This window comes from Haematobia irritans, chromosome 5, assembly GCF_050003625.1.
Source record: "Haematobia irritans isolate KBUSLIRL chromosome 5, ASM5000362v1, whole genome shotgun sequence".
In the NCBI taxonomy this organism is placed as follows: domain Eukaryota; kingdom Metazoa; phylum Arthropoda; class Insecta; order Diptera; family Muscidae; genus Haematobia; species Haematobia irritans.
Window position 1 is genome coordinate 156367457 of NC_134401.1, and position 26260 is coordinate 156393716.

General features: G+C 27.2%; 1 protein-coding gene across 3 annotated transcripts in view; it reads right to left on the reverse strand.

The window, feature by feature from the left end:
* vlc (disks large-associated protein 2) overlaps window positions 1-26260 on the reverse strand; it is a 53437-nt gene that overhangs the window by 25922 nt on the left and 1255 nt on the right. The window lies entirely within an intron of this gene.

The window sequence follows — 26260 nt, forward strand, 5'->3', positions numbered from 1 at the left end:
TTTTCGTCCAAATTTTATTTCTATGGAAAATTTTGTGAAAATTTTATTTCTATAGATTTTTTTTTAATTGTATTTCTATAGATTTTTTTTTTCAAAATTTTATTTCTATAGAATTTTTTTTTCAAAATTTTATTTCTACAGAAATTTTTTAAACATTTTATTTTTATAGAAAATTTTGTCAACATTTTACTTCGATAGAAAAATTTGTCAAAATTTTATTTCTATAGAAAAATTTGTCAAAATTTTTTTTCTATAGAAAATTTTTTCAAAATTTTATTTCTATAGAAAATTTTATTCTATAGAAAATTTTGTCCAAAATTTATTTCTTTGGAAAATTTTGTCAACATTTTATTTCAATAGGAAATATTTTCAAAATTTTATTTCTATAAATAATTTTAAAAAAATTTATTTCTATAGAAAATTTTGTCAAAATTTTATTTCTATAGAAATTTTTGTCAAAATTTTATTTCTATAGAAAATTTTGTTAACATTTTATTTCTATAGAAAATTTTATCAAAATTTTATTTCTATAAAAAATTTTGTCAAAATTTTATTTCTATAGAAAATTTTGTCAAAATTTTATTTCTATAGAAAATTTTGTCAAAATTTTATTTCTATAGAAAAAATTCGGTCAACATTTTATTTCTATAGAAAATTTTGTCAAAATTTTACTTCTATAAAAATTATTGTGAAAAGTTTACTTCTATAGAAAATTTTTGTTAAAATTTTATTTCTATGGAAGATTTTATCAAAATTTTATCTCTATAGAAAATTTTGTCAAAATTTTATTCCTATAGAAAATGTTATCAAAATTTTATTTCTATAGAAAATGTTATCAAAATTTTATTTCTATAGAAAATTTTGTCAAAATTTTATTTCTATAGAAATTTTTGTCAAAATTTAATTTCTATAGAAAGTTTTGTCAAAATTTTATTTCTATAGAAATTTTTGTCACAATTTTATTTCTATAGAAAATTTTGTCAAAATTTTATTTCTATAGAAACATTTGTCAAAATTTTATTTCTATAAAAACTTTTGTCAAAATGTTATTCCTACAAAAACTTTTATCAAAACTTAATTTCTAAAGAAAATTTTTATCAAAATGTTATTTCTACAGAACATTTTGTCAAAATGTTATTTCTATAGCAAATTTTGTTAAAATTTTATTTCTATAGAAAATGTTGTCAAAATTTTATTTATATAGAAAATTTTGTCAAAATTTTATTTCTATAGAAAATTTTGTCAAAATTTTATTTCTATAGAAATTTTGTCAAAATTTTATTTCTGTAGAAATTTTGTCAAAATTTTATTTCTATACAAAATTTTGTCAAAATTTTATTTCTATAGAAATGTTATCAAGATATTATTTCTATAGATTATTTTTAAAATTTTATTTCTATAGAAAATTTTGTCAAAATTGTATTTCTATAGAAAATTTTATTTTTGTAGAAAATTGTTTAAAACTTTTATTTCTATAGAAAATTTTATTAAAATTTTATTTCTATAGAAATTTTTTGTCAAAATGTTATTTCTATAGAAAATTTTGTCCAAATTTTATTTCTATAGAAAATTTTGTCAAAATTTTATTTCTATAGAAAATTTTGTTAACATTTTATTTCTATAGAAATTTTGTCAACATTTTATTTCTATAGAAATGTTATCAAAATTTTATTTCTATAGAAATGTTATCAAAATTTTATTTCTATAGAAAATTATTTCAAAATTTTATTTATTTATTATGTATGATTGAGCTCAAGATTGTTTAAAATCCGTTTGGAACCAATCGAAAACTCCAAAACTCCACCAGTTGAAAACCAAAAACAAAACTCATTGACCGCGTACCCGCCTTCTGAGAATCGCCCATTTCTATCAATCAATTACGACATAGTTAAGCGAAAAGCGTTTAACCGATGGAAATGGTGGCCAAGCCAGGATAAACGGCTGGCGTGTTTGGTTGAGTTGGCAGGGAATTATCTACTATGAGATGCTCGCATACGGCAAAACTCATATCATGGAACTATACTATCAACCATTGGACGGCTTGAAGAACCAATCGCCAAATACGTATAGGAGAGGAATTGTGTTCCATCAGGACAAAGACAGGCCATACACATCGATAATGACTCGCTCCGAGAATCTATGTCTGTCCATGGCGAAAAACATTTTCTTAGGAAAGATTCGCTAAAAGAGGCTTGTGAAAATCGATACAGTCGATTTTCACAAGCCTCTTTTAGAATCGAAGGCTTCTATTAGAAAGTCACAATGTAATTATCTTTAAAATGGTATCGCATATTTGTCTTATATCTAAAAGTCTGTATTTAAAAAAAAGTCGACTACATTGTCCCCACATATAAATCGACTCTTTTTTACTTTACTTTATTTGGTACTTTGGCGTTTGTCCGTGCAAACCAAGAGAGAGAAATGGTTCCAAAGTGTTGAGAAGTTCAAAAGTTCAAATGCCTGACGCCGAGAAAACTACGCATTATGACTCTTAGTAAGGATCCGCATATACATTTACTGAAATACAATTATAATTATAATATATTGTTCAATATATTGCAAAACTTTTGGCTTTCTTGTGACAGATCGCATGGCCAAAATGAAACGATTCTTAACACACCAGGGACCAGCCTTTACCGATCCAGGTTTCCGATGAGGCAACCAAATCTCTCTTAAAAAGTTGTGGCAGAATCGAAAAGATGCAACACAACTTGCATTAGTTCAGAAAAATATGTTCCATTATATGCATTCATTTTAGAAATTAATAATTTTTACTTAAAAAATTCAAATTTTTTATTATATAAATTATTTAAGCTTTACAATTTTTTTCTCCAATAACGATTACGTGTTTTCTTCTCTAAATGGGCTTAGTAAAAGTTAACACTTTTCTAACATGAAACTTTCAAAAATGATGATGATTACACAAATTGTGCGTGATAGGATTGAATAGAAAAAATAAGCTGACGATCGTCACTAAGAGCTTGTATAAAATGAGGCAAGCAAATGATAAAAATGGAAAATAATTTGCACTTCTAAATAGCGCTATTGTATATAAAAAAAAGCAAACAACTGTTATTCTCCAGTCTTGGATTACGTAATGAATCCAACAACGCAATTATAATTATTCATAAATTGCTCCACATAGCTGAAGATTTATAGTTGGGGGGGGATGGCTGGTTTTTTTCGAAAACGGATATAAATGACATACACCTCACCTATATGCAATTGTAATGCATTGCCAATTTTAGTTTATGGAAAATGTCCAATTTTTTTTTTTTTGTCCATAAAGAATTTTTCTATCCACTTGGGTTCCATGTCATTTATTTTCTGTGTGACAGCAATTCCTTTTTCGATTGCAAGACAATAACGTTTCAATTTCTAAAGGCCATCATTCAAATATGAGAAATGTGCTAAAATATTTATTTTACTCTTTTTCATATAAATGTTTTTGATGCGGAAAATTATATTACATATGATGGAAAATTATCCAAAAAGCCAATTAAAAAAATTATTTTTAATAATAAAAAAAAATAATGAAAAGCAATTTCTTGAATAGTCAATTAAATATGGTGAAAATAAATTTTGTTTGTTTACTTAAAATGTTGTGCAAATAGCTCAACTTGTTTTTTCTTTCTTTTTTAATTTTAATGATTTCGCAATTTAATTCACACCTCTTATTTTATGGTTGAATTTTCAAATGAAGTTTTTATTTTTTAAATTAAGCCAAAATATCTATTGTAGAAAGAGCCAAAAACCATAACAAGGTAATCACAAGGCCAAAGAAATTTTGGAAATTTTTTCATAATTCACATACCTTGGAGTTTTTTTCGCCACTGAATAAATTTAGATGCCGTAAATGTAACCAAGCCCTTGTGAGATCTGTTAACTTAATGAAGGCACATAACAGAAATATGGATATTAACCATGAATAATTGCAGCATCTTCAATGCATACAATGACTATCGATGACAAAGACAATAATCCATTGTCGGCATCTGTTTTTTCTGTTTTTTTCTGTTTTTTTTTTTTCAACCACAAACTATATGTGAATGATCTGTATAATTTATTAATATATACCTTGGAGCTTTTTTTTGTTAAATAAATTGTTTTATGTCGCATTATTGGCATTAATAATAATTATAAGGAAAAACAATCTAAAGTGGTGTCGATAAAACCGTACATTTATATTGTTATTCAATAAGAACAATGACCCCGGTTTTATTTTTAGAATATCCTATGTTAGCGAGGTGCATGCAAATCATACTTTTTCTAAATATACTTTGTTAAATATATAGCTCTATTTCCTACTATTTTATCTTCTTTCTAATTATGTTTAGAGATATGAGCAGAACATAAGGCAATTGCTATAAATATTTGCTTAATTGAGATTAATATCATAATGGCTAGAGATATGCCACATGAGTCGGCTGTTTCATGCGAATGCATAACGCATAGAATTTGTTTTTTTATGGCACTTTAAATAAATGGAACGAATGCATTTGCTATAAATAATTCTAAAAACATTATTTGTGTATTATGCATTAGGCATTGATAACAGAATCAAAATAAACTTTTCGACATTTTCAAAATTTGGAAAAAAATTTTAACAAAATTTTCTATAGAAATAAAATTTTGATAAAATTTTCTACAGAAAAACAATTTTGACAAAAATTTTCAATAAAAATAAAATTTTCACACAATTTTCTATAGAAATAAAATTTTGTCAAATACAAATTTGTTTCTATAGAAATACAATTTTGTCAAAAATTTTCAATAGAACTAAAATTTTGAGAAAATTTTCTATAGAAATAAAATTTTGACAAAATTTTCTATAGAAATAAATTTTTGACAAAATTTTCTATAGAAATAAAATTTTGCCACAATTTTTATGTACAAATAAAATTTTGACAAAAATTTTCTATAGAAATGAAATTTTGCCAAACATTTTCTATAGAAATAAAATTTTGCCAAAAATTTTCTATAGAAATAAAATTTTGACAAAATTTTCTATATAAATAAAATTTTAACAACAATTTTCTATAGAAATAAAATTTTGTCAAATATAAATTTGTTTCTATAGAAATACAATTTTGTCAAAATGTTTCAATAGAACTAAAATTTTGAGAAAATTTTCTATAGAAATAAAATTTTGACAAAATTTTCTATAGAAATAAAATTTTGCCACAATTTTTGTGTAGAAATAAAATTTTGCCAAAAATTTTCTATAGAAATAAAATTTTGACATAATTTTTCATAGAAATAAAATTTTGCCAAAAATTTTCTATAGAAATAAAATTTTGACAAAATTGTCTATATAAATAAAATTTTAACAAAAATTTTCTATAGAAATAAAATTTTGACAAAATTTTCTATAGAAATAAAATTTTGACAAAATTTTCTATAGAAATAAATTTTTGACAAAATTTTCTATAGAAATAAAATTTTGACAAAAATTTTCTATAGAAATGAAATTTTGCCAAACATTTTCTATAGAAATAAAATTTTGACATAATTTTTCATAGAAATACAATTTTGCCAAAAATTTTCTATAGAAATAAAATTTTGACAAAATTTTCTATAGAAATAAAATGTTGACAAAATTTTCTATATGTTGGAAATAACATTTTCAGAAAGTTTTCTATATAAATAAAATTTTGACAAAATTTTCTATAGAAATAAAATTTTGACACAATTTTTGTGTAGAAATAACATTTTGCCAAAAAATTTTCTATAGACTTGAAATTTTGCCAAACATTTTCTATAGAAATAAAATTTTGACAAACATTTTCTATAGAAATAAAATTTTGACAAAATTTTCTATAGAAATAAAATTTTGACAAAATTTTCTATAGAAATAAAATTTTGACAAAATTTGCTATAGAAATAAAATTTTGACAAAATTTTCTATAGAAATAAAATTTTGCCAAAAATTTTCTATAGAACTAAAATTTTGACAAAATTTTCTATAGAAATAAAATTTTGACAAAATTGTCTATAGAAATAAATTTTTGACAAAATTTTCTATAGAAATAAAATTTTGACACAATTTTTGTGTATAAATAAAATTTTGCCAAACATTTTGTATAGAAATAAATTTTTGACATAATTTTTCATAGAAATAACAGTTTGCAAAAATTTTCTATAGAAATAAAATTTTGACAAAATTTTCTATAGAAATAAAATTTTGAGAAAATTTTCTATAGAAAAAAAGTTTGCCAAAAATTTTCTATAGAAATAAAATTTTGAAAAAATTTTCTATAGAATTACAATTTTGTCAAAAAATTTCTTTAGAAATAAAATTTTGGCAAAATCTGCTATAAAAAGAAAATTTTGACAATATTTCCTATAGAAATAAAATGTTGAAAAAACTTTTTGTAGAAATAAAATTTTGAAAAAATTTCTATAGAAATAAAATTTTGAAAAAATTTTCTATAGAATTACAATTTTGTCAAAAATTTTCTATAGAAATAAAATGTTGCCAAAAATGTTCTATAAAAATAAAATGTTCCCAAAAATGTTCTATAAAAATAAAATGTTTGACAAAATTTACTATAGAAATAAAATTTTGACAAAATTTCCTATAGAAATAAAATTTTGACTAAATTTGCTATAGAAATAAAATTTTGACAAAATTTTCTATAGAAATAAAATTTTGAAAAAAATTTCTATAGAAATAAAATTTTGGCAAAATCTGCTATTAAAATAAAATTTTGGCAAAATTTTCTACAGAAATAAAATGTTGAAAAAGATTTTTTTTAGAAATAAAATTTTGCCAAAAAATTTCTGTAGAAATACACTTTGACAAAATTTTTTTATAGAAATACAATTTTGCAAAAATTTTTCTATAGAAATAAAATTTTGACAAAATCTTCTATAAAAATAAAATTTTGAAAAAATTTTCTATAGAATTACAATTTTGTCAAAAAATTTCTTTAGAAATAAAATTTTGGCAAAATCTGCTATAAAAAGGAAATTTTGACAATATTTTCTATAGAAATAAAATGTTGAAAAAATTTTTTGTAGAAATAAAATTTTGCTAAAAATTCTCTATAGAAATAAAATTTTGCCAAAAATGTTCTATAGAAATAAATAAAATTTTGATTTTGACACAATTTTCTATAAAAAAATGTTTGACAAAAATTTCTATAAAAATAAAATTTTGAGAACATTTTCTAGAGAAATAAAATTTTGACAAAATTTTTTTATAGAAAAACAATTTGGACAAAATTTTCTATAGAAATAAAATTTTGAAAAAATTTTCTATAGAAATAAAATTTTGACACATTTTTTGTGTAGAAATAAAATTTTGCCAAAAATTTTCTATAGACATGAAATTTTGCCAAACATTTTCTATAGAAATAAAATTTTGAAAAAATTTTCTATAGAATTACAATTTTGTCAAAAAATTTCTTTAGAAATAAAATTTTGGCAAAATCTGCTATAAAAAGAAAATTTTGACAATATTTTCTATAGAAATAAAATGTTGAAAAAACTTTTTGTAGAAATAAAATTTTGAAAAAATTTCTATAGAAATAAAATTTTGAAAAAAATGTTCTATAGAAATAAAATTTTGAGAACATTTTCTAGAGAAATAGAATTTTGACAAAATTTTCTATAAAAATAAAAAGTAGACAAAATTTTCTATAGAAATAATATTTTGACAGTTTTTTCTATAAAAATAAAATTTTGACAAAATTTTCTATAGAAATAAAATTTTGACAAAATTTTCTATAGAAATAAGATTTTGACAAAATTTTCTATAGAAATAAAATTTTGACAAAATTTTCTATAGAAATAAAATTTTGACAAAACTTTCTATAGAATTATAATTTTAGCAAAATTTTCTACAGAAATAAAATTTTGCTAAAAATTTTTTATTGAAATAAAATTTTGCCAAAAATTTTCGATAGAAATAAAATTTTGCAAAAATTTTCTATAGATATAAAATTTTGACAAAATTTTTCGATAGAAATAAAATTTTGCAAAAATTTTCTATAGAAATAAAATTTTGCCAAAATTGTTCTATATAAATTAAAATTTTTCGGGTTTGTTCTCTAATATACACAATGACAATTTTTTTAGCACCCTCGTATGAAGGAGGGTGTAACTAATTGAAAGATGTGATTACTATCCACGAAGTCTTTATGTAAGCATAATTGGAGAAAATGTCTAAATACGTTAGTTTTCTTCAATTGATTTGTATAGAGCAATTTCTAAATAAGATAATATCCACCAAGGTAATGGTTATGAGCACAGCCTATTGTTAGTTTTCGTTTGTCCAATTTTACTTTCTTCTATGGGCACAAACGCATGCTTTCCATTTGAATTTAGATAAAATACGAGCGAACATTTTTAAATTCAACTCAACTTTATCAATGATAGCCATTTTAATCTAACCTAAATTCTAATTTACAATTTCAATATAACGGCCATGATAGTTTCAACGTTTTGTAATCTTTCTCTCTTTGTTTATCAATTGAATTGAAATAGGCAGGACCACATTATTATTCTAATGAACTTTTACAATAAGACTTTTTTTGATATTTTTATATATTCATCAAATGGTTTTTGCATTGTATATTTGTTAGCTTCGCAATTCATACAATAGAAAAAAAGATTAAAACAAAAAAACAATCACATCTTTAGCGCCATTAAAAACCAGTTCAAATTTCAAGTTATATATATTTGCGTTTGAATTATGCGAAAATACGTAGTATATTTAAATTTTATTTTTGTTGAAGATGAGCAAGGCAGGCTAACATGCCAAGCTTTATAATCACACACCCGGTATATATATATATATAGTATATTCAAAGAAGAACCAGTGATTCACCATACACCATCATATATAAAAAAATCTTGGATATAAAAATTTTCAATTTCATTTTGATTGTTTATAATAACAAATTCAAACAAAAACAAAGGTATAAAAAAAATCATATGAACTTTGCTAATTGATTGCTATGTTGAATTTATAATTAATTATAATATTTTGTATTTTCTTTTTATTTTTACATCCGACCCCTCTCAATTCCAGTGAAATTGTTTTGTGATTAAAAAGTTTGTGTAAAACACAAAAAATAAACGATTTGTTTCGAATTAACCGGAACTAACTTTGCACTTCCAACCACCATTCGTCTAGAGAAAAAGTCAAGATCAAACTGAATTGTGTTTTTGGTTTTTGTAGATATGCGAAATCTACTGGTTATGGGCTTTAGTTCTATTGTGGACTAGTTTGAAATATTAAACAACGAGACAAGTCTTTCTTTATCTATGGTAATGTCATTAGAAGGTGTCTCAGTTCAGTTTCAAGTTAAACGAAAACTTGTTTTCATTTCTGTTGAGTTTTATATAAGGAAAAAAATAAAAAAAAAAACAACAATAGCAACGTGTGACGACATGCACTTAATTTTTTAAACGTTTTGAAATGTTTCACAATTCAAGTGTAATTTTTTTCTCATCACCTGTATTATATTGAGAAAGTTTTGTCTGATTTTAGAGCATTCCTAAGAATTAAAACAAAAAAACTTCCCATGTTAGATTAAAATCTTGTCACTCATTCAAGTTCTTGTCGCCCATGATATTGCATGTCGTTGTTATTTGAAACCTACATTCCGGTTTATTAATTTCAAAATTCAGTTTTTTTTTCGACGTGTTGCCGACAGTAGACAGTGTGGTCACTTATAACTTGGATTGGATATGCTTAACATTTGATCATATTAGGTAATAGGCAAATATAGAAGACAGACAACAGCTTAGAAGAGCGACAGCAGATAGCCTAATTAGATTGATCTATAAGGAAATATTTTAAAATACTAGTTTCCATTGCCGGACGGGGAATCATGCAGAACAATAACTAGTGCTCCATATTGTTTATCCAGAGAATAAAAAAGAGGAGACAAGTAAATATTGTGGAAAGACATGATCTATTGCAAACAAGAAGATCATGATACTCTCCTAATCAAATTGTATCAAAATTTTATTTCTATAGAAAATTTTGTCAAAATTTTATTTCTATAGAAAATTTTGTCAAAATTTTATTTCTATAGAAAATTTTGTCAAAATTTTATTTCTATAGAAAATTTTGTCAAAAATTTATTTTTATAGAAAATTTTGTCACAATTTTTTTTATAGAAAATTTTTGTCAAAATTTTATTTCCATAGAAAAATTTTGTCAATATTTTATTTCTAAAGAAAATGTAAAAATTTTATTTCTATAGAAAATTTTGACCAAATTTTATTTCTATAGAAAATTTTGGCAAAATTGTATTTCTATAGAAAATTTTGTCAACATTTTATTTCTATACAAAAATTTTGTCAAAATTCTATTTCTGTACAAATTTCAAAATTTTATTTCTATAGAAAATTTTGTCACAATTTTATTTTTATAGAAAATTTTTGTCAAAATTTTATTTCCATAGAAAAATATTGACAAAAGTTTATTTCTATAGAAAATTTTGTCTAAATTTTATTCCTATAGAAAATTTTGACAAAATTTTATTTTTATAGAAAATTTTGTCTAAATTTTATTTCTATAGCAAATGTTAACAAAATTTTAATTCTATAGAAAAAATTTTTTAAATTGTTATTTCTATACAAAAAATTTGTCAAAATTTTATTTATATAAAAAAATTTTGTCAAAATTTTATTTCTATAGAAAATTTTGTCAAAATTGTATTTCTATAGAAAATTTTGGCAAAATTTTATTTCTATAGAAAATTTTGGCAAAATTTTATTTCTATAGAAAATTTTGGCAAAATTTTATTTCGATAGAAAATTTTCTCAAAATTCTATTTTGATACAAAAATTTTGAAAATTTTATTTCTATACAAAAATTTTGTCCAAATATTATTTCTATAGAATTTTTTCAAAATTTTCTTTCTATAGAAAATTTTGTCGAAATTTTATTTCTATGGAAAATTTTTTCAAAATTTTATTTCTATAGAAAATTTTGTCAAAATTTTATTTCTATACAAAAATTTTGTCTAAATTTTCTTTCTATACAAAAATTTTGTCAAATTTTATTTCTATACAAATATTTTACTTTTATGGAAAATTTTGTCATAATTTTATTTCTATAGAAAATTTCGTCAAAATTTTATTTATATAGAAAATTTTGTCAAAATTTTATTTCTATACAAAAATTTTGTCCGAATTTTATTTCTATACAAAAATTTTGTCAAAATTTTTTTTCTATAGAAAATTTTGTCAAAATTCTACTTCTATACAAAAATTTTGTCAAAATTTTATTTCTATACAAAATTTTTTGTCAAAATATTTCTATAGAAAAATTTGTCAAAATTTTATTTCTATAGAAAATTTTGTCAAAATTGTATTTCTATAGAAAATTTTGGCAAAATTTTCTTTCTATAGAAAATTTTGGCAAAATTTTATTTCTATAGAAAATTTTCTCAAAATTCTATTTTAATACAAAAATTTTGAAAATTTTATTTCTATACAAAAATTTTGTCAAAATATTATTTCTATAGAATTTTTTCAAATTTTTTTCAAAATTTTCTTTCTATAGAAAATTTTGTCGAAATTTTATTTCTATGGAAAATTTTTTCAAAATTTTATTTCTATAGAAAATTTTGTCAAAATTTTATTTCTATAGAAAATTTTGTCAAAATTTTATTTCTATACAAAAATGTTGTCTAAATTTTCTTTCTATACAAAAATTTTGTCAAACATTTTGTCAATATTTTACTTTTATGGAAAATTTTGTCAAAATTTTATTTTTATACAAAAATTTTGTCAAAATTTTCTTTCTATATAAAATTTTTGTCAAATTTTATTTCTATACAAAAATTTTGTCAAAATTTTATTTCTATAGAAAATTTTGTCACAATTTTATTTTTATAGAAAATTTTTGTAAAAATTTTATTTCTAGAGAAAGTTTTATCAAAGTTTTATTTCTATAGAAAATTTTGTCAAAATTTTATTTCCATAGAAAAATATTGACAAAATTTTATTTCTATAGAAAATTTTGTCTAAATTTTATTCCTATAGAAAATTTTGACAAAATTTTATTTTTATAGAAAATTTTGTCTAAATTTTATTTCTATAGCAAATGTTAACAAAATTTTAATTCTATAGAAAAAATTTTTTAAATTGTTATTTCTATACAAAAAATTTGTCAAAATTTTATTTATATAAAAAAATTTTTGTCAAAATTTTATTTCTATAGAAAATTTTGTCAAAATTTTATTTCTATAGAAAATTTTGTCAAAATTGTATTTCTATAGAAAATTTTGGCAAAATTTTATTTCTATAGAAAATTTTGGCAAAATTTTATTTCTATAGAAAATTTTGGCAAAATTTTATTTCGATAGAAAATTTTCTCAAAATTCTATTTTGATACAAAAATTTTGAAAATTTTATTTCTATACAAAAATTTTGTCCAAATATTATTTCTATAGAATTTTTTCAAAATTTTCTTTCTATAGAAAATTTTGTCGAAATTTTATTTCTATGGAAAATTTTTTCAAAATTTTATTTCTATAGAAAATTTTGTCAAAATTTTATTTCTATACAAAAATTTTGTCAAAATTTTATTTCTATACAAAAATTTTGTCTAAATTTTCTTTCTATACAAAAATTTTGTCAAATTTTATTTCTATACAAATATTTTACTTTTATGGAAAATTTTGTCATAATTTTATTTCTATAGAAAATTTCGTCAAAATTTTATTTATATAGAAAATTTTGTCAAAATTTTATTTCTATACAAAAATTTTGTCCGAATTTTATTTCTATACAAAAATTTTGTCAAAATTTTTTTTCTATAGAAAATTTTGTCAAAATTCTACTTCTATACAAAAATTTTGTCAAAATTTTATTTCTATACAAAATTTTTTGTCAAAATATTTCTATAGAAAAATTTGTCAAAATTTTATTTCTATAGAAAATTTTGTCAAAATTGTATTTCTATAGAAAATTTTGGCAAAATTTTATTTCTATAGAAAATTTTGGCAAAATTTTATTTCTATAGAAAATTTTCTCAAAATTCTATTTTAATACAAAAATTTTGAAAATTTTATTTCTATACAAAAATTTTGTCATAATATTATTTCTATAGAATTTTTTCAAATTTTTTTCAAAATTTTCTTTCTATAGAAAATTTTGTCGAAATTTTATTTCTATAGAAAATTTTGTCAAAATTTTATTTCTATACAAAAATGTTGTCTAAATTTTCTTTCTATACAAAAATTTTGTCAAACATTTTGTCAATATTTTACTTTTATGGAAAATTTTGTCAAAATTTTATTTTTATACAAAAATTTTGTCAAAATTTTCTTTCTATATAAAATTTTTGTCAAATTTTATTTCTATACAAAAATTTTGTCAAAATTTTATTTCTATAGAAAATTTTGTCACAATTTTATTTTTATAGAAAATTTTTGTAAAAATTTTATTTCTAGAGAAAGTTTTATCAAAGTTTTATTTCTGTAGAAAATTTTGTCAAAATTTCATTTCCATAGAAAAATGTTGTCAAAATTTTATTTCTATAGAAAATTTTGTCTAAATTTTATTTCTATAGAAAATTTTGACAAAATTTTATTTCTATAGAAAATTTTGGCAAAATTGTGTTTCTATAAAAAATTTTGGCAACATTGTATTTCTATATAAAAATTTTGTCAAATTTTATTTCTATACAAAAATTTTATTTCTATAGAAAATTTTGTCTAAATTTTATTTCTATAGAAAATTTTGTCACAATTTTATTTCTTTAGAAAATTTTGTCAAAATTTTATTTCTATACAAACATTTTATCAAAATTTTCTTTCTTTATAAAAATTTTGTCAAATTTGATTTCTATACAAAAATTTGGCAAAATTTTATTTCTATAGAAAATTTTGTCAAAATTTTATTTCTATAGAAAATTTTGTCAAAACTTTATTTCGTTATTGTTAGTTTTTTTCTTTAATCGTTGTTGTTGTTTTGGATTTCAGCTTAAAACCTAAACTACAAGTGTAGCTTAAACAACAGAGGAAAAGAATGTTTGTCAAATTTATTTGGGCAAAGCCCCATAGACTGCAAGATGGTTGGATGGACGCACGTTTCGGAATTAACACATTCCTCATCAGCATCCTCTATTTGCAGCAAAACTATCAACCAATTATCAGAATAAATTCAGGCAGTTCACTAAACCCAAAAGTGAACCACGCATGAACTTCCGAAAATAGTTTTAAGCTGAAATCAAAAACAACAACAAATTTTATTTCTATAGAAAACTTTGTCAACATTTTATTTCTATAGAAAATTTGTTAAAATTTTAGTCAATCCAATTTAATTTATTCCTATAGAAAATTTTGTCAAAATTTTATTTCTATACAAAAATTTTGTCAAAATTTTCTTTCTATATAAAAATTTTGTCAAAATTATATTCCTATAGAAAATTTTGTCAAAATTTTATTTCTATATAAAAATTTTGTCAAAATTTTATTTCTATAGAAAATTGTGTCAAATTTTTATTTCTATAGAAAATTTTGTCAAAATTTTATTTCTATAGAAAATTTTGTCAAATTTTTATTTCTATAGAAAATTTTGTCAAAATTTTATTTCTAGAGAAAATTTTGTCAAAATTTTATTTCTATAGAACATTTTGTCAAAATTTTATTTCTATAGAAAATTTTGTCAATTTTTTATTTCTATACTGCGTTAGAAGGCATTTTTTTATGATCATCACTTAGGAATTTTATGGAAATACCATATACCCTATATTGGAGATATTCTCTAATGCCGCGTTTACGCTTGCAAATTAAAAACAAACCCCCTTTCATTGTTAGATCATTAGATGTATACATCAGTACATATTACGTGAACTGGGTTGGAAGATATGACTTCACTTTCACTGTGGCTCCCAGTGATGCCAATAAATAGTTGGTCCCTTTTGGCATCACATCAGTGTTTGCCAATTTTTCTATGACAACAACTTCGACGAGTATGTAGTTTATAAAATTAGAACATGCAATGTTTTTTTTGCTATATCTTCTTTTCCTTTACATACTATTTACAATGCTGAGTTTTGGGGCTGGGTTTTGAAATTCGCACTACCCAGCCGGGCAGCCAGACACACGCACGTACGCACGCTAGCAGACAAAATAAAACAAAACCAAAAAAAAAAAAAAATGATGACGGTCTGAGTGACTACAATGAAAAAAACTTCGTATATGATGAGTATGGTGGCGATTAGCGTATAGCAGCGCGTAGTATTAAAATTATACATGGGATGGTGTATTTTTTTATGTTTTGAGTTTGCCGCTTGCCGATGCGTTTGGGGACAATGACAACAACAGCAGCAGTAATAGCAACAGTGAAATCAACAACAACAGCAATAACAAGGGATGCCAACAAAAACCAATGATAAAATGCTTAGTAATTGTCACTAAACACAATGCATGGTTATATTGAGTGAAATCTACAAAAAACCATACAATTGTGAGTTCTGATATGAACCATAGGCCTTCCGAATATTTCGTTTCGGTTTAATAGTATTAAGCATTTTATATTTGGCTGTCTTACTTATTTGGCATTTCTTTGTATGTATATGAATTTGATACTAAACGATTCAGAGTCACATTTCCAAATTTTGATTTATAATAGAAATCAATATTTGGAAAAGTCGTCTTTTCGACCTTTCGAATTTTTAAAAATTTTAACATTTCGCCCTATGTTGTTGTTGTTGTTGTAGCCCCTGGGAATTTATGTGTGAAGACAAATTGGGAAAATAAAAGACAAAACCAACAAATTATTAGGGTTAGGCATTTAGGCTTCTACATCCAGTTGGACTAAGCGAACTGCCTCTACTGAATGAGTCCAGACTGATGTAGGTGTCAGGTCTGTTGGCTTCGCAGGACAAGCTAAGAGTTGCCTAGTTATGTGAGGCGACTGTCCACAATTCGGGCTCAGAAGAGAGAGATAACTATTCAAGTACCTGGAGATGCCAGATCTTAGCTGAGGTATCACCGTCCTGGTCTCTCTAGGAAGCCATCTCTCATCGTCGCTAACAGGTGGTGGCCATCGCCCAGCACAACGCTGCACTGACAGGAATCTATAGCCATCTGAACCGCTGCCGTGTGTGCCGCCCCTATTCCCTTATGATTGTCATCGTCGATCAAGTGCTCTATTGACTGAATATCCTTCCTAAAATCAAACCGAGTGGGCTTGACTCTTTCGGTTGGTACCCTCCTGGATGTGGCATGGTTTGGTTGGTTTATCCCTCTGCACTTTTATCACCCACCGGAGGAGGAGAGTGCAGTGTTGCCTCACCGATTGCATTTTGGTCTCATGTTGCAGATGCTGTTCTGGTGGTTTGGTGTTTTGGAGTGGCAATCCGCAACGCAGTATTTTGTACCATTTGAAATTTTCCCTTGGGTAACGCTACTACTGAGAGTGTCATAGGTCTTTTGTATAGTGTCTATCTTTCCCTCAGGTGCTACCAGTCATCAGGAGGTTACTCTCCTTCAGGATCTTGTTTCTACTCCCAACATTTTTAGCTACACAGAAAAAATTTTCACGAAAACTTTTCCAATTAGAATTTTAATTGAGTTTTAAAAAATATTCAATTAAAAATGTAATTGATTCAACAAATTTTTTAATTAATAGAAAAATCAATCACAAAAATTAATAGTATCAATTAATTTTTTAATTGGATCAATTAATTTTTTAACTGATACTATCACTTCTGTGATTCAAGACATTGGATTAATTAATTTCGTGATTGAATCAGGAATCTTTTTTTGTGTGTACCATTTTCGCATGTTTCCCAAAAGGGGAACAGTCCACCAAAGGTCACACCAAGAACCTTGGGATTCTTGAATGTGGGGATACTCTGGCCACGAATGTGGAAATCGAGTTCCAGGTTCACTTCCTTGACCCACGATGTGAAAATGGTCACCGTCCTCAAGCTACCTGATGTCCCTACCTGATGTCACTATGGAACAGTCGTCCGCATAGGTGATAAAGTGAACATCTGATGGTGGAAAGGGAGCTCATGCCACGTAAATGTTAAAAAGGAGGGGAGCAGTACACCGCCTTGAGGTACACCTTAATTATTACTCCTAGTCGAAGATCTTTTTCCTCTGAATTCCACATGGGACTGTCTGCCAGCCATTCAGTTCGCCAATCATCTCATAAGATTATTAGAGAGGGAAGTTCCCAAAGAGGATGGTATGGTTCACTGTATCAAACGCTTTAGACAAGTCCAATGCTACGAGAATCGAACGTTTATGCGGCCTCTTACGATTCAATCCCTCAGCAATGTTGGCTGTTATTTCACACAACACAGTGGTCGTACTGCTGCCCGAGCGGGAACCATGCTGACGTTCTGTGAAATAGGGTAGTAAAATAGATTCCAGAACACACAAAAAAAATTTCTGATTCAATCACGATATTAATTGATTCAATTATTTTTTTAATTGAAATGTCTTCAATTACAGAAATGATAGTATCAATTAAAAAATTAATTGAAGACCAATTAAAAACTTAATTGAAGGTCAATTAAAAAATTAATTGATCCAAATAAGAAATTACTTGATACTATTAATGTTTGTGATTGATTTTTGTTTCAATTAAAAAATTTGTTGAAGCACTTAAATTTTTAATTGAATATTTTTTAAAACTCAATTAAAATTTTAATTGAAAAAATTTTCGTGAATTTTTTTCTGTGAATATCCGTAATGGGAGAAAGAAGAGTAATTGGTCGATACGAGTCTCCAAGATGTACCTGTTTCCCTGGTTTCAGACCTGGAACAACTTTCCCTTTTGATAGTTACTGCGATAAAAACATAGGAGATACTGCTTTGACAACATGTAATTGTGTCTTCGCACAGGAATGATCTTGGCCTCCAAATAAAGGGGATTCAGTGCTGGGGAGACATCCTGTCGCAATTCTAAGGGCAGAGTTCTTACAGATCTGTATGGTATTCCACTTCGTGTTGCATGATTGAGATGTCTATACTGGCGCACCCCAAGTGCTGCCGGCAAGCGACTTGAGGACTTATCGTAAATTGCAGTAGCATCGACAAATGACTTGTAAGGGCTGTTGAATGTAACCCCCAGAATCTTGGGGTAGTTTGTACTCGGAATAATCTCGCCATCGACTCTAACATTCAACTGCCTTGGAACTTCTTTCTTCCATCTATTGAATAGTGTGGCTGAAGATTTGGTGGCGGATATCGATAATATTTGGTATTATCTCGCTGTCGTCTCTAACATTCAACAGCCTGCCTACTTATGCCGTCATGTCATATGATACAATCTCAACGTCGTCTGGAGGGGTACAATAGAGGATAAGTAGTGGTTGAATAGTGCCAGAGATATCACCCTATGAGGTCTCGACTTTTTATCCCTAAATTCCACATGCCACTGGCGCCCGCACTGATAATTAATAACCAAACGTAAGGTACCTGCCGGTAGGGACAGTGTTGCCAGTATTGGGTATTTTTCCCCAAATTGGGGATATTTATTCGTGTATGGGGACGAAATGAATAGATATATAAATGAATAAATATATATGAATAGATAAATAGTTATAGATAGATGGTCATGTTAATCCATGGAATTAATATGTATTTATTTGAATTTAGTACTTTTATAGTGATATATAGAATTAAGAATTACTAAAAAGGCAGTACACTATTATTGGCCTCATTTGGCTTATTGTATTGTCTCAATAAATTGAAATTGAATTGAAAAAATTTCTGAGTTCAGGACATGGGGATTTGGTGGGGAATTTCCATAAATTTGGGGATTTTTTTTTGAGAAATCGGTTTAACCTTTTTGTCAATATATAGAAAATTTTGTCAAAATTTTATTTCTATAGAAAATTTTGTCAAAATTTTATTTCTATAGAAATAAATTTTATTTCTATAGAATATTTTGTCAAAATTTTATTTCTATAGAAAATTTTGTCAAAACTTTATTTCTATAGAAAATTTTGTCAAAATTTTATTTCTATAGAAAATTTTGTCAAAATTTTATTTCTATAGAAAATTTTGTCAAAATTTTATTTCTATAGAAAATTTTGTCAAAATTTTATTTCTATAGAAAATTTTTTCAAAAAATTATTTCTATAGAAAATTTTGTCAAAATTTTATGTCTATAGAAAATTTTGTCAAAATTTTACGTCTATAGAAAATTTTGTCAACATTTTATTTTTATAGAAAATTTAAAAAAAAAATGTTATAGAAAATTTTGTCAAAATTTTATTTCTATAGAAAATTTTGTCAAAATTTTGTTTCTATAGAAAATTTTGTCAAAATTTTATTTCTATAGAAAATTTTGTTAAAATTGTATGTCTATAGAAAATTTTGTCAAAATTTTATTTCTATAGAAAATTTTGTCAAAATTTTATTTATATAGAAAAATTTTCTCAGAAGTTTATTTCTATATAAAAATTCTAACAATCTACCAAACAAGAAAAAAATCTACCATTTCTGGTATAATTCTACCAACTACCACCAAATTTTACTACATGAATATTTAGAAGTAAATTTTCGTTCATAAATACAAGGTTGCCGAAAACTTATTCATATATTCAGCATTTGAAGACATTTGGGAGCCACCGTGGTGCAATGGTTAGCATGCCCGCCTTGCATACACAAGGTCATGGGTTCGATTCTTGCTACGACCGAACACCAAAAAGTTTTTCAGCGGTGGATTATCCCACCTCAGTAATGCTGGTGACATTTCTGAGGGTTTCAAAGCTTCTCTAAGTGGTTTCACTGGAATGTGGAACGCCGTTCGGACTCGGCTATAAAAAGGAGGACCCTTGTCATTGAGCTTAACATGGAATCGGGCAGCACTCAGTGATAAGAGAGAAGTTCACCACTGTGGTATCACAATGGACTGAATAGTCTAAGTGAGCCTGATACATCGGGCTGCCACATAACCTAACCTAACATTTGAAGACGATCACCAGTCTCTTGGAATTGTGATTCGAAATCTTTATGTTATTGCAGCTTGCATGATTTGACAAAATTGTAATTTTTAAATTATTACTGATTTTCTACAGTAGAGCCTTTAATTTTTTTCAAAAAAAAAAAAAAAAAAACTTGTCAAAAATGTATTGGGGATTTTTGTGAGGAATTTAAATTTAAATTGGGGATATTTGGGGACGAAAACATCATAATTTGGGGACAAGAGCCAGAAAAATACTGGCAACACTGGGTAGGGAAGTGTTCTCGATGTCCTCGGCAAGTCTGACATGGTTGACCGTATCGAATGCCTTAAAAAGTGAAAATGTCGACTTTTCGACATTTTAAAATTTTCATATTGAACGTATGTCTGTAGAAATTAGAGCTCGACAAAAGAGAAAATTTTTGGCCGAAGCCAAGATTTGGCAAAAATCCAATATTGGGCTGAAGACGAAACCGAGGTCCAATTCGTGGCCGACTATAGAATTCTAGGGCTGAATCCGATTATTCGGTCGAGCTCTGTTTCATATGTAACCCGTTTAAAATATTTGGTCTACGTATACTCTGAGACTTATCATAGAAATTAATTTAATTTTGAGTTTGACCAACATCATATCGGTTTTCAAAAATATCAAAAGGTCGACTTCCAATATTTTTTGACAAAAATTTGATTTTTGACTTTTGTACCCCTAACCAGAATCTCACCTTTTCCCGATTTTAATCAATCAAATTTCAAGAAGCATGTCGAAATATGCAAGTCTTTTCCTAGTTTAGCCTCTATTGTGTCCTTTGGAGGCCAGCCTCATTATGTTAACATCGAACTGATCAGATATCTCAGATCAGATTTAGTTTTTTTTATTGAAAATTATAAAATTTTATATTTTTTTTTTAGACTTAAGAAGTTTATATTTGTGATCACTTTAATTCCATACCTCTAACCATTTTAGATTATAAGTAAAGCTTTGTTTCGGGGAGTTATTCTTTAGTAGATTTATTGTAATTTACCTCAATTGGCCTTTAAGGCTTCAAATTACATATAAAGATAATAATAATATCTCTTCGAGAGATTTTGCAGCTTTTAGACGGAATTAACATTACGGTTTCGGCCGGCCTGTATGCATTTACCCCTTTAAATTCGGTAACACAATAAATACATTCAAAACTAGGCAGAGTACAAATATAAACAGTAAAAGAATTAAAAAAAAACACAGGAAAAAACTAAAAACAAAAGACATGCACATTAACATAATAATGAGGAAGATGGAATAATGGGAAAAGAAACTTTAGTTTATTTCATTTTATAGTAATTTGGTACAAATATAGAACGAAGAACCCAAGCACACACATACACACGCATACACTCCCAAACCATAGACAATAGTGGGGGAAAACAACGATGAGCCATAGATGATACTCCACGCCACCGAGGCCAAGGAAGTAAAACGAAGAAGAAATTTGCCGCATTATACGGCAATGCCAAAGAATCGAGGAATCTTTCTCAATAGGCTAAAAATATGCCTTAAGAAAAAGAAATATGGGAAATAGAATGAATGCATGGATGAATGACCAGCTATCAGCAGCGATGGGGCATCACATGTTTGGTGATGAGTAATCATCATCATTTAGACCATGTGTGATGAATATATTAAGTTTTTCCTATTTGAACTTCAATTTTAGCCAATACAAATGGGAAATGGGGAATAGTATTTGGGAACTTTTCCGATGATGATGGTGAGGAAGTCGTAATATTATTAACATTTTGGAATTTCCAATGAAGCGCATAAAAAACAATTGTGCCATCAACCTTGGACTTCATTTTTATTATTGACAGTTTGTTTGTTTGGGGTAATGATTCAATTCCATTGACTATTTTAGGGAAATCTGACATAAACAAATAAATCTATGACATTGAGAATGACGTTTATCACCCTCCATACTGCGATATTGGAATATGAACCTTTAGACAATATGAAAGCGGAAGGCAAAGTGTGCAGATAGTCTTGATTAGAGATATTTGTAGGGCTTGCGATAAGAAGAATTAACATTTTTGTTGATAATTTTGTTTAAGTGTCAAAGAAGTAAACCATTTCTATTTCCAAATCGATCAATAACAAGGCTAACAAACCGCCCTCTTTTTTCCTCTTCACATTTCCTGTTCTTTTGTAACAGTATTGAAAATAAATTCAAGATTTTGGGACTAAAGGCAGTTTTGGCTTCCTATCACGCCAAAAAATATCTGGAGGAAGATTCCGATTCGGATATAGACACCATACTGCATTCCTAGCGATTTGATATTACTCTATATTCTTATAATTAGAATGGCGATGGGGGTATAATAAGTTTGTCATTCCGTTTGTAACACATCGAAATATCGATTTCCAACTATATAAAGTGTTTATATTCTTGTTCAGGGAGAAATTCTAAGACGATATAACCATGTCCGTATATCTGTTTATTGTAATCACGCTACATCTTTCAATAATGTTGCTAACGCCCTTCGATTTGCCACAGATTCGTTTTTTGTTTGCGGGCAGGTCAGGTTCGAAGATGGGCTATATCGGTCGAGGTTTTGATATAGCCCCCATATAAACCGACCACCCGAATTGGGGTCTTGAGCTTCTAGGAACCGTATTTTCAATCCGAGTTGTCTGAAATTGGAAATCGAGAGGTATTTTAGGACCACAAATGGGTGTACCGAAAATGGTGTCTACACAGAAAAAAATTTCACGAACATTTTTCCAATTAAAATCTTAATTGCGTTTTAAAAAAAATTTAATTAAAAATTTAATTGAATCAACAAATTTTTTAATTGAATAAAAATTAATCACACAAATTAATAGTATCAAATAACTTTTTAAATGAGTGTCAATTAATTTTTTAATTGATACTATCATTTCTGTGATTGAAGACATTTCAATTAAAAAATTAATTGAATCAATGAATTTCGTGATTGAATCAAAAAAATATTTTTTTGTGTGTATCAGCCCATGTTTATACCCTTCACCACTACTGTGGTACAGGGTATAATAAGTTTGTGCATTTGTATGTAACGCCAAGAAGGAAAAGTCTGAGACCCATCGTTTAGTATACCGATCGTCTTAGAATTGAGTTCTGAGTCGATTTAGCGATGTCCGTCTGTCTGTCTGTTGGTGTATTTTTGTGTGCAAAGTACAGCTCGCAGTTTTAGCCCGATTGTCCTAAAATTTGGTATAGGGTCCTGTTTCGGCTCAAAGACGATCCCTATTGATTTTGGAAAAAATCGCTTCAGATTTAGATATAGCTGCCATATATATTTTTCACCGATTTTCACCGAGTAGAATTAGCATTATAGCTATGCGTGTCAAATTTGGTTGAAATCGGTTCAGATTTAGATATAGCTCCCATATATAGCTTTCGCCCGATTTACACTCATATGACCACAGAGGCCAATTTTTAACTCCGATTTAGTTGAAATTTTGCACAGGGAGTAGAATTATCATTGTAGCTATGCATGCCAAATTTGGTTGACATCGGTTCAGATTTAGATATAGCTCCCATATATATGTTTTTCTGATTTCGACAAAAATGGTCAAAATACCAACATTTTCCTTGTTAAATCGCCACTGCTTAGTCGAAAAGTTGTAAAAATGACTCTAATTTTCCTAAACTTCTAATACATATATATCGAGCGATAAATCATAAATTAACTTTTGCGAAGTTTCCTTAAAATTGCTTCAGATTTAAATGTTTCCCATATTTGTCTACTAACATTGTGTTCCACCCTAGTACATTAGCCAACTTAAATTTTGAGTCTATAGATTTTAGAGAAGTCTATCAAATTCTGTCCAGATCGAATGATATTTAAATGTATGTATCTGGGACAAACCTTTATATACAGCACCCAACACATTTGACGGATGTGATATGGTATCGAAAATTTAGATCTACAAAGTGGTGCAGGGTATAATATATAGTCGGCCCCGCCCGACTTTAGACTTTCCTTACTTGTTTTTCTATTAGATTTGCCTGAAATTGGAGGTATTTTAGGACCACAAATCTAGAGGTATTTTAGGACCACAAATAGGTGTGTTGAAAATGGGGTATATCGGTCCATGTTTTGGTAGAGGACCCATGTGGACCTATCTCCCACTTTTATTTCTTGGGTTTCCAAAAAACGTATTTTCTATCCAATTTGCCATACATTGGAAATCTAGAGGTATTTTAGAACCACAAATAGGTGTGCCGAAAATGGTGTCTATCGGTCCATGTATAGCCCCCACATATACCGATCTCCCGATTTTACTTCTTGGGTTTCTAGAAACGGTATTTTCTGTCCAATTTGCCTGAAATTGGAAATTTAGAGGACCACAAATAAGTGTGTCGAAATGGGGTGTATCGATCCATGTTTTGGTATATCCTCCATATAGACCGATTTCTTGATTTTACTTTTTGGTTTTCTAGAAACCGTATTTTCAATCCGATTTGCCTGCAATTTTAAATCCAGAGGTATTTTATGAGCACAGATATGAGTGATGAAATAGGGTGTGTCGTTCGATACCCATTGATGTAGCCCCCAAATAGACTGATATCCCGATTTTACTTCTTGAGCTTCTAGAAAAACCGCAGTTTTTATCCAAGTCGAATGAAATTTTAAATGTAGAACCTCTACCATAAATAGATTTTCAGAAAGTGATGTGCATCGGTCAATGTTTTGGCTGTTGTTGTAACAGTTTTTAATGTAATTTCATCTATTTTGTTCTATGCTTTGGTACTTCAACTAGTATCCAGATCTAGGCACTCTGTGACAAGGGTGGGGTGCGTCCAGAGTGATCTGCTAGGTCGGGTAGGTCTAGCTGGGCAAGCGAAATGGTGGTATAGCCCCCGTATAGACCGATCTTCCCATTTTACAACTTACACATCTAGAAACCGTAGTTTTGGCCATAAATAGGTGTTTCGAATATATTGTTTATCGGTACAGATTTTGATATATCCCCTTATAAACCCCTCTCCGATTTGGGATCTAGATTCTGTAGAGTTTACAGAACCACAATTAGGTGTGCTGAATTTGCTGCGTATCGGTGCATGTTGTTGGCATAGCACCCATATAGACTAATCTCTCGATCTCCTTGGGCTTATATAAACCGTAGATAATAATTATTATGACCGTAAGTTTAAATTTTATTCTATTATAGTTGTTCAAACTGGGCTTTTTGGTTGTTGTTATTCGATTTGCCTGAAATCACCAGAAACTTAGTAATTCCAAATTCAATGGGTTAAATGAATATTTAACCCTAGACAGTCATCCTTCGTCGAAATGACAACGCTTAATTTTATTATCGATCTAATCTGTATTTTGGTCGATTGGGAAATGACCCAATGGCCTTACGGCTTGGATTCGTCAAGAGAATAAATAAATAAATTTAATTTATTCTTATTATTCTTATTCTTATTAATTACAAATGAACTGAAGAAAAACTTAAACTACATTTTGGTTCTCATTTATGCTCATGGTACTACTTAAAACGCCTTGAAATTGGCCGTAATCTAAATGACGAAGGATGACGTTAGTGTACATAATATAAGGATGACTTTTCAGGGTTAAGACAAGGCCTTCCCAGATGACCTAATGTCTACCAACGAGCGATTTAGATAAGGTGTAGTGGCAGCCCACTATTTAAGGCTCACTTAGACTATTCAGTGTATTACGATTCCACAGAGGTGAACTTCTCTCTTATCACTGAGTGCTGCACGAATCCATGTTTAGCTCAATGACAAGGGCGGGCCCTCCTTTTTATAGTTGAGTCTGAACGGCCGAGACGGCGAAACCTCTTAGAGACGCTTTGAAACACTCAGAAATATCACCAGCATTGCTGAGACGGGATAATACACCATCGAAAACCATTTTGGTGTTTGTTTCGGATTAAACCCATTGCCTATGTATGCAAGACTGGCATGTTAACCAACAGTGGCTCCTGAGCGAATTACCATTTGGTTCATTTGGATTCAGACGTATTTATCACTGTTATATTTTATATAGGCTTTAGGCGATCACCAATATAATTGACTGTAAGGATAAGCAGATTTTAACTGGCTTCCAATTTAATTTATGAACTTAAAGAATCTACAATAACTAAATACTAATGGCCAGTTTCTCATCTTCCGATTAATTTTAACCGGAGACCTCCGGTTAGTAAAATTTTTGTATGGGATCAGCTGTTTTATCGACACGATAAATAATAACAAGGTATTGAGAAACTGGCCCTTAAAGTGTCTTAACTTATTTTACTTATATATTTTGAGAAAAAAAAGTACAAAAGTGTCAACTTTATCAACCTTGGGTTGGGGAAACTTCACAAATAACT